Here is a 15,822-nt window from a genome sequence, read left to right as displayed (position 1 = left end):
TAAAATTTCAGTGGCGCGCAGTGGTTCCTCGAATGAAATGTAATTTGTGCAAGAATTTGTTGTATCTGTCACAAATATTTCCAATTAGCGACCGTAATTATTTGATAGTTTCTGCAATTATGGCTTAAACGGGTGAATTTGGGACTGTGGAGGACCCTAATTGGCCTAAATTTGATATTTTGCATATTTGCATAATGAGGAAATTGGTAGAAAATTGTGTTCATTCATTTGTGAAAAATCCTATGAATTTTATGAATTTGAAAGCTCTGTTTGTGCAGACTGTGACTTTGCCTGCTGATCCCTGAGGAGCTGACGCTGAACGCCTGAATGGGCAGCGCGCCAACTTCGCTGCTCCAGGAGGGGGGTGGGGAGGGAGAGGAGGAGGAGGAGGAAGAAGAGGAGAGATGGGGGGGAAGGCTGTGGTAGCGGTGGGCGGAGGCGGGACCGTGGCGCATGCTCCGCGACGCCCCGGTCCGCGGGTGGAATACCGCGACTGATCTCCTCGGGGGTGAGACTAGGTGGGATAGGGGTCGCTGGGGGAAGTTGCGTGGGGTGTTATACCCGCCTGCGTACAGGCCGCTGCCTGTACTATACGCGCGCGCGCATACACACACTTGTTCTCAATGAGAAATGTACCCAATCTGCTAGGTGGAAGGGGTAATTGTGGAGGGGTGAGGTCTTGAGATGATGGTAACTGTGCACTTGTTTAAGTTAAATTGCCAAAGCTTCTCTTCTCAGTAAAAATGTTTGATCTATGGCGCTGTCAATTTAAAGTGTTTAAAGAGAAGCAAAAGCATAGATTTTAAGCTGCTTTGCCCAGCACCCATTCATCATGCATCAGAGATTTTAAAGTTTCATGGTTGCTGTGGTTTAACATCTCAACTCTCTGACATAAGAATCTGGATGGAGGAAATAGCTCTGCAGTCAGAGGCTTATGACTAAAGGAAAAGAATCACGGTAAAAAATAAAATGCGCAAGATACTCATTTCTGTTCATGCAAAGGAAGGTGGTCTATTTTAAGGGGACAGGGTATGTTAATAATTATAAATAGAATTGAAACCCACTTTTAACATAAAATTGCAAAAACAATGCCACTAATTTCTTTACAGGAGGGAGATGGGAGAAACTGATTCAAAGTAAACCAAACAAAATCCCCAAACACTCCATCTCCTCTCTCATAAATAATGTTTTTTTTCCCAAGTGTTTTGTGGCAAATATCCTGTATTTTCATCAAAACTCATCCAAAAGAGTCATCCTCTGATTCTTGAATGTAACATTTTAGATACTCCCTTAATTTCTATAGATCTTAGATGCATAAAGCCAAGCAAAACAGACTCATAGTGAGGAACATGGTATCTGGCTTTGCATTTAAGTGCTCTGTAAAACTGCTCTACTTGTGAACATTACTTTTGCTGGGAAAGACTTTCTTATCTACATTGAAGTGGGTAATATGAGTATCTAACAGGCTATAAATGCTTAAGTGCTTTGTTTCACAGTGCATTTTCAGTAAAGGTCAAAATAAATTCATCTTCCTTTAATGCAGTATTTATGTTTGTGCAAGGTTTGGAATAAAATCGCCATTTAAAATCCATATGAAAAACGAATAGGAAAATGGGAGCTGTGTCTTTGGCTGTTTTTAGTGGATGGAAAGGTATCATTTGAGGATGGAAACAAATAGAAGAAATCTGGTTAGTCACTTAAGACAGAATTTGAACAATGCAAAGATATTATTTTACTAATATTTAAAGTGAATTAAATGGGTGTTTTTCTATTTTAATTTAAATATTCTTGAGAACAGTAAAAAACAGATGACCCTGGTGTCCAATGTTCAGAAAATAGGAGCAATAACATCCTTGCCCATGTCACAGCATTTTGATAAAAGATCCAACAAGAATATTGGGTATTAAGTCGCTCAGTTTTATACTGTTGTAGGTGGCATCATGATCACTGTTATTTCTATGAGTAGCAGTAATAGTATTATTGTGACATTAGTATTAAGATGAGATGTAAATAAGGATCTTCAGGGCAGAGTTGAAAATCAGCCCAGACCTCCTTCGATTACAGCGTGAAAAGGAGCAGGTCATTCACACATGATCAGTAATCACCATGAGTAGAATCATCTTCAAATTCACAGGATAATAGTTCATTCTCTTCTTCATTTAACAGCACATAGTGTTAAATTTGGGGGTTATAGATATTATTTATTTAACCTGTTGAAGAAGTCATGAAGCACCACTTAAGTGCTGAAATTTAAGGCCACCACTAATTACCGGGGTGAACAAGGAACACAAAAGAATATTAAATTGAAGATGCAGAATCTGCCTCAAGCTTAGGACCAAGACACAATATTACTTTTTGTACCTTTTTTGTGAGTTCATTTTTTAAAAGAAAATTAAAGAGGACTTTTGTGCAAGCATTAAGCTTTCAATGTTACCCTACACCTATTACTGTTTTTCCTTTATGTAAATATATCTGTGAGTTTTTTGTTGTGCTTATTATGAACAGGACAGTATTCCCACTGCAAAAATTTTTTTGAAAATGGTCTAAAATGTTAATCCTTTTGGTACTCACTAAACCTCCACAGTAAAAACATTTGTGAAAATCAAGATTGGGAAAAAAAAGAAAAAAACTACCACTCCAGTTCCTTCAAATCAAAATATTGTTTTTATGGCCAGACATGGTGGCGCACATCTGTAATCCCAGCACTTTGAGAGGCCGAGTAGGGCAAATCACTTGAGGTCAGGAGTTCAAGACCAGCCTGGCCAACAGAGCAAAAACCATGTCTATTAAAAATACAAAAATTAGCCAGGTGTGGTGGTGCACGCCTATAATTCCAGCTACTCAGGAGGCTGAGGTGAGAGTATCGATTGAGCCCAGGAGGCAGAAGTTGCAGTGAGATCACACCACTGCACTCCAGCCTGGGTGACAGAGTGTGTGTGTGTGTTTTCTGTTTCCTACCCCTGCCTCCCACTCTTCAACTCCAGGAAACATTTGTTGCTATCATTCTATATAGCTCAAGATCAATTTGTCAGGTTTAGGGCTGGAAATATGAACATTTACTAAGTATTGGATCTAATTAAATCCACAGAGAAGAGGATTCTGGTGGTTTATGAGACTGCAGGAAATGGTTGCCCTCCCCAGGCCAGTCCCCACCCCAAGACCAAACATAGCCTTTAATTCCTGGAGAAACTCAGATTCCCTGCAGTTTGTGGGCTTGCTCTCAGCAGAGGAGAAGCTTGCAGGAAGCAAAGCCATAGCAATCCCTCTATGGGAACCTTTTCCTTGGTTCTTTACTCTGAACATTTTGGGCTAAAGCCTTCATGTATGGGCTCCCCATCTCTCTCTCTTTTTCTTTTTACAGAAAAATGTATGCTGAGAACAAGTATTCACACTATAAAAACTGCTGGAAAGTGCTGAGATAACAAAACCTCCTAACTTGGTTTATCCGGCAGAATTTTTTTAAGATTCTTATTTTAGGGGTCCAAAGTGGCTCCAGCCGGAGGTCGTGGTGCTTGGGAAGGTGAGGTCATGAGTTCAAGTCTAACCTGAGCAACCTTATAAGCTCAAACTGATTGGCAAAAAAAAAAAAAAAAAAAAAAAAGAAAAAATTCTCATTTTAATAAATTATTCTTACAGATTTTCTTTTATTGCATCTCTTTCTGTCTCTCCTTTTCAATCACCAATTACTCCATCAAGGCCATCATCATTTTTCACTTGGATTATCACACTAGTCTCCTAACTATCCGCTCTGGCTCTAATCTCTTCCCTAATCAGTTCATCCTGCCTGGGGCAGACAAGTTAATGTTAATATTACCCTGCGCTCATCATCTCATCAAAATCATCTCATACGCTAGATACGCCAACAGCTCACCCTTTCATAAAGTCCAAACTCTATGAACCTGTTTTCAAGTCTTTCAATAATCTGGCTCCAGTCTTCATGTCCAAACTGATCTCCCACTGCTCACCCACTGAGCCCTGTCTTCCAGCAAGATTCATTTCAGAACACCCCCTCACATACTTCAACCACAGTTTCCTGCACCAGGAACACCCTCCTGTCTTGTTTGCCTGTTTCCTATCGGTGATTTGAGAGGAAGCCTATTCCCCCACCCCACCACCCTTTGTCGATGAATTTGCTCATTCATTCATTCTTTCATTCATTAAATGTTTATCCAATGTGCCAGGCACTATCCATATGCAAACTTCTGGGGAGACAAAGATGAAGATACCAGGCCCCATGTCCTCAATGGAGACTACATCATGTAGTAGACAAATAACAACAGTGCAATGTACTAAACCCTATGACTAGGACACAGACAAAGTACAAAGAGAATGTATCAGTCCCTTCACTGCTTTCTATTCTAAATTCTCCCTCTTAAATTGAACCCATCATGCCATGGAAGCTCACCCTATATTGCCTAGTACTATTGGTAAGTTCCTGAGAATAAAGGACTGTCCCCTTTTATGTCCCTCAGAACCCCCAGTACCAAGCTTTGGAATGTAGATATTGATTAATTGGTAAGTGGGCATAGTTGTAGCCACTTTCAGTTATATGAGTCATTCTGTAGGGGGAGGGACCTACATGAAAAACAGTGGTGGCTTCTTTTAGTCACACTATAATGGCCTGATTTTCCTAGCATCTCATACTCTTTGGGTAAGGCTATAAGTGGGCATCCAGAATTGTGAACATAACTTTATTTGTAGTGGCTTATCCCAAATGTTGTAGATTGTATAATAAAGAGCCAAAAAGTAATAAGTAAATAAAGATAATTTAATTAATTTAAAAACACTTCTCAATTCCTTTTTTTTTTTTTAGACAGGGTCTTGTTTATCACCCAGACTGCAGTACAGTGGCATGATCTCAGCTCACTGCAGCCTCGACCTCTCAGGCTCAAGTGATTCTCCAACCGCGGCTTCCCCAAATAGCTGGGACCACAGGCCTGAGCCACCACACTCAGTGAGCTAAAAAAAAAAATGTAGAAAGAAGGTCTCACTACTGCCCAGCTAGTACTGTCATCTTAATCACGTCCCCAATACCTCCACTACCACTCCAATATCCTTACTGCCACTGCCATAATTGTCAGTAACAGAAGTTCTTTATCATGGGCCAGATCTGTTGGCATATACCACACACCCTTTATTACTGGTGCCAACAGACACCGACTTCATAAAGAATGCTACAGGACTCCCTTATAACTCAGTCCAAAGTAGCATCATGCTTATGTAAATACAATTGCATGTATAAGTAAGGTACAACTCAGCTACAAAAAGGCACAGAATTTTAAAAGTATTAGGCCAGGTTTAAAATCTTCGCACTGTCAACACATGAGCCTTTCGATAAAATTGGGCAACATAATGAGAAGTATTACAACATCGCTTATTCAGAATTGGAGTAGTCACATCACAGATAGACCTGCTAGACCTCCGTCCAAATCATGTTATGCAAGAGGAATCAAAGGGCCATTCTGTGTCTGTAGACTTATCAGAAAGACTCCTTGTCAGGAATATGGAATGGGCCAGGTTGTCACTGTCCATGTACCCACTCAGTCAGGATGGATCTTAGACTAACAGGCCGGACAAATCAAATCTAAATTTCCTGGGAAAGCTTCCTATTACACACAGTGGATTAAACAAATGTATTTGTCTCTGCTCTCCACTGAAGATTCTCTGAAATGAGGGTCAAGAAATAAAGAAGGCACCAATCAAAACAGCAAGAGAGGAGGTGATGGCAGAGGAGAAGAGCAAGAAAAATTTTGGAAGCTAGAATGCATAAGTACAAAGAGTAACTGACTTTGCAGACACCCCCAAAATGGAAGCTTCAGTCATCAGTGGGGGAAATTAACAAGGAACAAAGCAATACATGCCACAGAAGCCGAGAGAGGATCAGGAACTAGAAATACCATAGGTGTCTCTAAAGGTGGTAGTGTCAGGAGGGATTGCAAACAAGAGGCTTGGTCAAGTCTTTTAAAGATAAATTAGGTGGGGTGCTGTGGCTCACGCCTATAATCCCAACACTTTTGTAGGCCAAGGTGGGTGGATTACCTGAAGTCAGGAGTTCCAGACCAGCCTGGCCAACATGGCGAAACCCCGTCTCTACTAAACATACAAATGAGCTGGGTGTGGTGGCATATGCCTGTGATCCCAGCTACTTGGGAAGCTGAGGTAGGAGAATCGCTTAAACCTTGAAGGCGAAGGTTGTGGTGAGCCAAGATGGTGCCATTGCACTCCAGCCTGGGCAACTAGAGCAAAACTCCATCTCAAATAAATAAATAAATAAATCTATCCCCACAACCACTCAAATTAGATTAGAGATTTTCACTTTGGAGATGTTGAACCAGAAAGGATTTGGGGACACCAGTCAAGGTGGGGATGAGGCAGAATGTTAGAGACATGGGGACTGAAGTGAAAATCTACATACTAAATAGCGAGTTCTCCAGCCCTCTTCCTCTATTTGGCTCTCAGAACACTGGGAGCCAGTGTTTTTACCTCTCAGAAAGGTATCTAGAGGATTCTTCTCCCATAGAATTAGCCACAGACTTGACCATTGGAGATCCCCTAAGAAAAATAGCTGGAGCTGTACAGTGAAGCCCACCATCAAAAAGGCTGCCTTACACACAGAACCTATTTTAGGAATTGTAGTGCTTTTCTTTTTCTTTTGAGATGGAGTCTTGCTCTTATCACCCAGGCTGGAGTACAGTGGTGTGATCTCAGCTCACTGCAACCTCCACCTTCTGGGTTCAAGCGATTCTCCTGCCTCAGCCTTCTGAGTAGCTAGAATTACAGGCACCCACTATCATGCCCAGCTAATTTTTGTACTTTTCATAGAGACGGGGTTTTGCCATGTTGGCCAGGTTGGTCTCGAACTCCAGACCTCAGGTGATCCTCCTTCCTTGGCCTCCCAAAGTGCTGGGACTATCGGCATGAGCCACTGTGCCTGGCTGTGCTTTGCTTATTTACTTATTCATATATTTACTTCTTCTAGTGCCTCACTTTTAAATATGATTAGATAACCAAAGTCTATCAGACTCAAATGAGGAAAGCTTCTAATGGAAAAAGCAGAGACTGAAACAAACAGAATAAAAAGGAACTCAGAGAAAACAAACCAGAACATAAGCAACTTCAAACAAATGAACAGACAAACTACAATTACTAGGAGATAGGAGGCACTGTTGAAGCCACAAAGCAAAAACAGGAGGACATTCTAAAGAAAACATTCAGAAAGGGAGGAAAAAAACCCTGGGAATTTGAAACTGTAATAGTAGAAGTGAAAGATTCAATAGTAGGACTGTAAGATAATGCTGAGGAAGTCTCTAAAGAAATAGATTGAAATGAAATGGAAGAAAAGAAAATTAGAACACCCAACTAGTAAGAATTCTAGTAGATAATGGAGAAAATAAGAAAGAAAAATTTCAAATAAATGGTACAAGAAAATGTCCTAGAGCAGATGGGCATATGCTTCTATGTTGAGACTGGAGCACCACGAATTTAAAAAGACTTTTCAGCAAGTACGTCACCAACTACAAAATTTGCAGAGAGCAGGACTGAAGGCTGGTAAGGTACGGCGCAAGCAACTGAGTGTTGTCACTATAGGCCTTGTAGTATAATTTAACTTTTTGTTTTGTTTTGAGACAAAGTCTCACTCTGTCACCCAGGATGGAGTACAATGGTGTGATCTTGGCTCACTGCAACCTCTACCTCCTGGGTTCAAGCAATTCTCCTGCCTCAGCCTCCTGAGTAGCTGGGACTACAGGCGTGCACCACCATACCCAGCTAACTTTTGTATTTTTAGTAGAGACGGGGTTTCACCATGTTGGCCAGGATGGTCTTGATCTCTTGACCTCATGATCCGCCAGCCTCAGCCTCCCAAAGTGCTGGGATTACAGGTGTGAGCCACCGCACCTGGCTAATTTGACATTTTTTACAGCTATGGGTACTATACTGATAGGAATAAAACTTAAACTAAACCATACATAATTAAATTTGCTGGTGAGAAGGAAATAGACACAGCATTGGGAAAGAGAAGCAAATACATAGGATTGTTTAAAAATATAACCTGGCATGTGGAACCATTAGCAAAATCTAGATGCTACCTCTTAGATTTTTGCACGTTTTCCATCAACCCAAGTGCCTGCACGTTGGTTTGAATAAGAGTATGAGATCTGATTGCCCTGCTCCCAGAATATGATCAAGAGATATTCCTTTAAATTGGGATTCTTAAGACTCCTGGGTTGGAGTCTGTTTGCCACTGATAATTGGATAACTTCAGGAATGCCCCTAACCTCTCTGGATCACAGTGTCTTTGCATATAAAATTAGAGGTTGGCCAAGATCAGAAGTCACAAATTGGCAGCCCAGAAATTAAACCTGGCCCCCCACAAACATATTTTAATAGGCTCACCAAGTATTTCTAAACATTTTAAAATTTGAGATAGCTTTTCTTTAAAATTCAGATGATCTGGCAACAGTGAACTCATAGTCTTAGCAAAAACTATGCACTGATGGGCATGGATTTCCATGTAGCCACAGGTCCCTCTCTGGCCATCACTGTTGGGCCCCACTAGGCATTTGAGACCTCTGGGCTAGATGGTTGTTTAGGTCCCTTCCAAGTCTATCATTTCACTTATTCATTTGATCATTATTCATTTAATGAACTTTCTGCATGCTATTACCTGAGACGCTGGAGATACAAAAATGAGTAAGATAGAGTCCTTGCCCTCAATGAGTTCACAGTCTATAGGAGAGTGCTTAAAAATATTTACAACAGTAAAATTTTGCCAAACAAGTCTTATATGTGCAGTAGGGTCTCAAAGAATGGGTCATTTCAAGGAAGGGATATCAGGAATCTTCTTAGAAGCTGCTGATATCTGAGCTGGTTTTTGGAATGCATCACGTGGACAAGAGGACAGCTTAGTTCCTGCGCTCAAGCAGTCCATGGACTAGCCCAACATTCCTAGTGATGTATAATATGTTACATGAAAACCTCAGAGACACTGGAACCCCTGAGAAGAAAGCTAGGGATAAAGTATAATGTAATGGTGTGTCAATGCGTTCCTGCCACAGACCACCAGGAACAAATGATTTGTTGACATATTGCAAGGAAAGAGAACATGCACCATGATGCACTTTGAGGCATCTCAGTAATGGGGGTTAGAAAGGACTACTTATAGGACATGGACTTGTGTTAGGTGATTTGGGGGGAGCGTACAAGGAAGTAGCGTTCTGCTGTGCATTGGATTCTATCAGGAAAAGGGATAAATCTTTGATTATCTTAACAAATCTTATCTAAAAGATGAGAAGAATGAAGTGAGGCTAAAGCTATAATTGGCAAAGCAGCAGTAGTTGCTTCTTTTAGCCTGTTAGGGGAATGCCTGATCATTTTTATGATTTGGACAATATTCTTCTTCTGGTTTGAGTTCAGACATGACTATGAAGGGGTCTTGGTTTGCCTATCATCATATTCACAGAGTGACCTTATCTGGTGTTCTGTGAACGTGTCTGTTCAACGTGAGAATACTAAGGCCTAGCTGAGGGCCAGGCCAGCTCCTGACGGCAGAGCCAGTTCTTCTTTTTCTCAGGTGTTAGTATCTTTGAGAGCTTCAAAGACTGGAAAGCCCTCTATCAATTGCTCTCCAATTCCCTATTTAAGTTTCTATTTAGTTCAAGCAAGACTTATTTGTCCAATGCTGATGGGCTCATTCAGAAGCTCTGTAATGCTACTCTTCCTGGAAAATGTGCCTGGTCAGGCCTGACCATGTCCTGGACTGGGTCTTCATGAGCCAGAACTGTCCAGACCTTTTCTGCTCATTTTCATAGACAAACAACTTGTTTCTGCACAGAGCTGCCCTCTTGTTGTTAGCCTCCTGTAAAAGCATTTTTCATTCAAAGAAGTTCACATTTACTATCACTCTATGAAATCAAGGCCTTCAGAGCTGGAAATGACTAACCAGTTTTCCTGTCACCAATTTCTCCTGAGCTTAGTCCATCTTCTCTGTCACCAGAATCACTGTCCTAAATCTCTATTTTAAGGCGTCACTGCCAGTTCTCTCGCCGCCTCCTACTGGAGAGAGAGCAAGCTCATTTATTGTACAGTTCAAAGTCCTTGACAATTCAGCCCAGCCCACCTCTGCAGCCTCATCTCCCACCAGACTGTTTCCATCCCCACACACCCAGGAACTTCCCCGGCTGCATGCCCCTGCACCACTCTCTCCTTTGCTTTGCCCAGTCAAGAATTCATCTTCACCGTCGTGTTAGTAATTCCCTTTTTCTCTCCTGCACTTATTTTTCACATATCCAGGACCACACCTGTCTTGTTGGGCTATGATTGTGATCTGTCTCATTCATGGAAGGCATCGTGTCCTGGCATCCCCAGTGCCCACCATGATGCCTGACCAAGAATACTTCCTGAAAGAATGTATAAAGAAAACCTGTATCTAGAGAGGGTCCCTTCGACCCTCTCTATTCTACAGCAGTAGCTTTCAGCCTGTGTTAAAACATTTCTTCTGGCGAGGCATGGTGGCTCACTTTGGGAGCATTTTGGGAGGCCAAGGAGGGTGGATCACCTGAGGTCAGGAGTTAGAGGCCAGACTGGTCAACCTGGCAAAACCCTGTCTCTACTAAAAATATAAATAATTAGCTGGGCATGGTGGTGCACACCTGTAATTCTAGCTACTCAAGAAGCCAAGGCACGAGAATCTCTTGAACTCAGGAGGCAGAGGTTGTGGCGAGCCAAAACTGTGCCACTGCACTCCAGCCTTGGTGACAGAGCAAGACTCTGTCTCAAAAAAACAAAACAAGAAAAAACACTTCTCCTGATGGGCATATCACTAGCTCCCAAGGGGGCCCATTTTAATTCTCAATAGCTTTGTTAGAAAGTTCTTCCTCATATCAGTCTCAGATTTGTCACTCCCTCACATCTAATTCCTTTTGAACACTTGAGATCAGCACTTTCGTCCTTATCTTCTCTTTTCCAGGAGAACACTTGGGTTTCTGCTCCCCTGGTTATTCCTCTGAACACACTCCACTTTGTCTACAATCTTCTTAAAGCATGAGGGCCAGAACTGGACACAATTTTCCCAATTTTCCAGATGTGATTTGAGGAGGTTAGAATAAAAGAGAACAATCAGCTCCCTCATTTTAGTCTAAAATTCCATTTGATTATTTGACCCCATTGCCATTGAGTTTATAGTCAATTCAAAGTCTTACTCTTTCAGGATTTTTATGTTTTACAAATGCTACAGCTAATTCATGCCTCTCTTAACTTGCAGGATTGATTTTTTGGACCCATGGATACAAGCTTGCATTCATCCCAGTTACATTTCATCTTCTTATATTTAGCCCATTATCTTATCCTTGGCAAGGACTTGTTGCATCCCAGTTCTCTTCCTGATTGGCATAATCTACAACTTTGATGATCATGCTCTCTACACCATCTTCCAAATTAATATAAATGCAAAACAGAATCAAATTAAGGTCAGAGCCCTTATTCTTTTTCCTTCTGCCTTGTTTTCTTTTTGTTCCTCTCTTGCACTCTTTCCTCCCTGTCTTGTTCCAAAAAGTTTCAAGGCTGCTCCCTAGGGCATCATACTACAAAACTCCTAAGATGACACACATTCAAATCTGCTCATTTCTGGTTAGTCATGCAACTCGTTATGAATCCAGTGAAGGTCCTGGCATCACACACATTGTTTCTGTCATGCCCTACAGCATATAGTAAGAGGCAAGCCCTCCCTAATCACAGATTTATTAGGCCTATGATAATTCTGTGTTTTGTTTGTTGTGACTTGCCCTGAAGACATTGAGGCCAGTTTCCTCTTCTAGGAGCTCACAGTCTATCCCTTCAGTGCTTTGTTCTAGCATCTTCTTTGGAACAAACAAGATCTTGTTTTCACAACCCTGGTGACATTTACATACCTCCTGTTTTCTCAAACATGAAAAATAATGATATCTGCAGAATATCTATATGTAGTAGCTCTACAGTAATGTTTTCCTACAGTTTTTGTTTTGTTTCATTTCTAAAAAGAAAGTCTAATTTAAGCTGGAAACTCGATAAATTTAAGCTACTTCATGGGGAGCACACCAAGTGTACACTTAAGACATTGAATATAATTCAGTGAAGATCTCAAGCTTTCCAACCCTGCCTGGAGTTGCACTGGCATTTCTCTTCTTCCTTCCATCCCTACCTGATATAAGTGAGCACTTTGGTGCCACGGCTAGTCTAGTTCAGGGACTGAGAATCATAAACAATCCTAATCCATGATCGTAAATCAGCTTTTCTGTCAGTGGAATATATTTCAGATACTTAAAATCTGAGCCTGAAGATCCTAAACTAACCCAAACCTATGCCAATGTGTAAAACAATGGGGAAGGAATTGGCTAAGAACATTTGGCTCTCCTCTACTGCCCTCAGTAGTCCCCATGGGCTGCTGGCCAGTGGTATTCTCTGTCCTGGGGAAAGATAAAAGAGCCTCAACAGTAACTTGACCTAACCTCAATAGTACATGGAGAGACTCTGCTGAAGTTGGAAAGCTTTGTAAAACTTTGAGTTCAGCAAAAAGGCCTGAAATACTTCTTTCAAAGTCAGTTCAGACATTACTTTCTATAAGAACCTTTCCGGAATTTTCCCCAGGCTGAGCTGAGCCCCAGAGCATCCTGGGCACATCTGTGTCACCACGTTTACTTAAGCATTTTGCAATGACATTTTTGACATGTTGATCTGCCCTCGCCATACCTCAATTTCTTCGAAGGGTAGGGGTTGTCTTTTTCATCCTGGGCTTCTAGTGCCTAGCACTGTGCTTGGCATGAAGCAGGGGTTTGACAAATATTTACTAAATGTAATGGAGTGATTTCTCAAGGCTTTTAAGTTCATAATGTCCACTGTACATTTTGATCAGCTCTCCCTCTTAATTTTAAAAGGCCATATGAAATTTAATACATTATTTCGGATTCATGAACACTTTGCTCATTACATTAGTCTTGTTAAAGGAGTCCATTATTCCAGAAATCTTGTTAGAAGAGAGTTCTTTGTTGCTGTAGAGTTTTCCATGGATTGCTGGAGCTTGAGAGGACAGGAGGTGCCCCATACCTTCTGCTTTCTTAGGATTCCAGAATGTTAAGGAGGAGGGAATGCTTTAGACATCATCTCATCAAATCTCCCAGTTTGAGAATGAGAAACTCAGGCTCAGAGATTATTCCAAAGACACAAGAAGGTGATAGAGTCAGGATTAGAATCCCAGTCCTGTTAGCCTAAATGCTCATTTCATGACCTTCCCTGGCCACCCCATGGGATCTGCTAACTGCACCTTTGTCTTCCCTACCCCGTTCAGGTTGCAAACTATGTTCCCTGCTTAGTCTAGGGGGCTGGGCCAGCCTCCCACGGAGGAGCAGCCTACATGGGTCATAGCAGTGGTGTGGGGCCTGAAGGACAAAGAAGTGGGACTTCCTGCTTGATCAACTGCCCCGGAAGTCACTTGTCACCTGTGTGTTTGCTGTGGCTCCTAAAGTGTCCTGTCATCCTCCTTCTGAAGGAAGTCTTGCTAGTGTCCTTTCAATGTCTGGATGAGGAAACAGAGGCTCCTGCCTGGCAGGTGGGAGCAGTCCTTTGTTAGAAGCAGCAAAGGCATTGATTTACTATTGTGAGGCTGGAGGCAATTCATGGACAGGGGCTCTGATAGCTTAGAGGGGGACAAGGTAAATGTTGCTCCAGGAAGCTCTTTCTGAGGGTAGGTAGGTTGGAAAGTCACAGCCACGTGGGCCCCAAGTGGGGGCCTTGGGCACATTATCAGGGCATGTTCACAGGCCAGGTCCTTCCCCTAAAGAGCCTAAAGAGCTGGTCAAGCATGCATTAACTTTAGGCTCCCAGCTATTCCACATCATTTGCCTGAAGGGAAGCAGCAGACGTCAGCCCTCCTGTCCCCATGGAATGTGTGGGTACCTTGCAGTACACTGGGGCCTGGGGTGGGGCAGGAGCCTCTGAGTTCTTCTGTGGTTCTGTGGTTCTTCTCTCCCTTTCTAGCACAAAGGAACATGAACCTTCTAGGGCTTTTCCTTCTTCTCCTTCTGGGAGCTCAACAGCCTGTGTGAGAAAGAAGGTGTGCAATTCTTCATTGCAGACAAGCAGCAGCCACAGACCAGCCCCTGGGCTGCTACAGGTGCCTTTCCAGCCTCTGCTTGCCTACTCTGCTCCCTTGTCCTCATTTTCCAGGGAAGAGGAGGGCAGGTGGTTTGTGGGGTGCTGAGGCAGTATGAGGGGTGCGAGAAGAAGCGCTCTGCAAGCTGTTTCCTGCCCTCAACAAAGCTCTTTTGCAAATGATGTTTTCATTGTATTGTTTAATGATGATAATAATAATGATGAAACTTTGACTTGAATTGTCTCTAGAACTTCTAACCACTTTCTAGAGCTGTGGAACGGGACATGAAAAGCGAGAAGGGTGGTGGGCAGTCCTGGGGGTCACAGGAGTGTGAGCGTGCACCCGTCCTCAGGCACCCATCCTCAGGCACCTGGCCTTGGACCCCTCGGGGGTGTCTTGCCTTTCCTGCTCCCCTTAGCTCCTACAGCAGGAGATAAAGCAGGAGGGGGGTGAGTGGGAGGAAGGCAAGATGGATATGGGCGGGCCTGAGGATTAAGCAAGGGCATCGATGTGGATGCCATCAGCTGGCAGAGTGCCCGGCATGTGGTAGCAACTGGGTGGGCATCAGCTCCCTGCCTTCCTCTTGCCTCCCTCTCAGCCCTGAAGGAGTAGAGCCAGGGTGGCTGCATGTGGCCATGCAGACTGGGCACTGTGAGCCTCAGGGGCACCATTCACATGGATAGCAGTGGAAGCCCCTGGAGTTCCAAAGCAAGCTGGCCCTGCCCTGCACTCTCTTGCTTTGTTAGGACTTCTAGACACAAGGCATCTCACTGTTGCCCTGGAGGGAGGGAACAGGTATCATGGGGCCACTGTGCTGTGTGGATTACACACTATGGGTCAGGCAAGCCGAGTCCTACTTTCATGAAATGTATGGTGGTGTTGGGGAGATGGCCAACGAACCAGGTCATTACAATGCAGTATGTGGCTGCAGGAGGACAAGGGCTATGAGAGCACATGGGAAGGCAATGACTCAGCCATGGAGGAGGAAAGGATGGGGGTTATCCATAAGGTTCCCAAGGTGCAAAGATGTCGAAGGCTGCCATTATGCAAAAACACCTTACAACGGGCCCTTTTATGATATATCATTTCCCAATCTGGGAGCCTCATGAGCAGACCAGATCTGGACAAGTAGTTATTGAGGACAGAAAATCCAAAGTTTCTTTAGTCTCCAACTTCCTTTAGCCAAGTGAATGATGGCAGCCACAGCCCACCAGTAAGGACATTCCACACTGCAGACTCTGAAGTGACAACAGAATACGTGCTCCAGAGTTCAAGGAGAGAAGACAACTTTTCAAAGTAACTCTGTCCTTAGTGGCAGGGGTTTGAAAGTCTGCAACTTAAGAATTTGTCCCCAAAGCAATCACATCACTGAGATATTCAAACAGTCAGTCAGGCTTCTTCTCTTTCTATTAACTGAACTTTCTTTTTCTTTCTCTTTTTTCCTTTCTTTTTTTTTTTTTTTTTGGTAGTCAAATAAGAATAAATATCACCAGTAGGGGGAATAGATGTCTAAAAAACAAACTTAAAAATGGTTTTCTTATGTGAAAATGGCTGTGCACAGTACTAAACGATTTCCATATCAATATTTCTTTGTTTATGATTTGCCTTAAATGCCTTTCACAAAGATCACACAAGAAAACAAAAAATGTTAAACGTATAAAATGCACTTTTTAAGGGCATTTTGGCAGTAGAGCCTATTC

This window comes from Callithrix jacchus, chromosome 2 (assembly GCF_049354715.1).
Source record: "Callithrix jacchus isolate 240 chromosome 2, calJac240_pri, whole genome shotgun sequence".
Taxonomy (NCBI): Eukaryota; Metazoa; Chordata; class Mammalia; order Primates; family Cebidae; genus Callithrix; species Callithrix jacchus.
The sequence above is the reverse complement of the archived record's forward strand: the minus strand, read 5'-3'. Positions refer to the sequence as shown.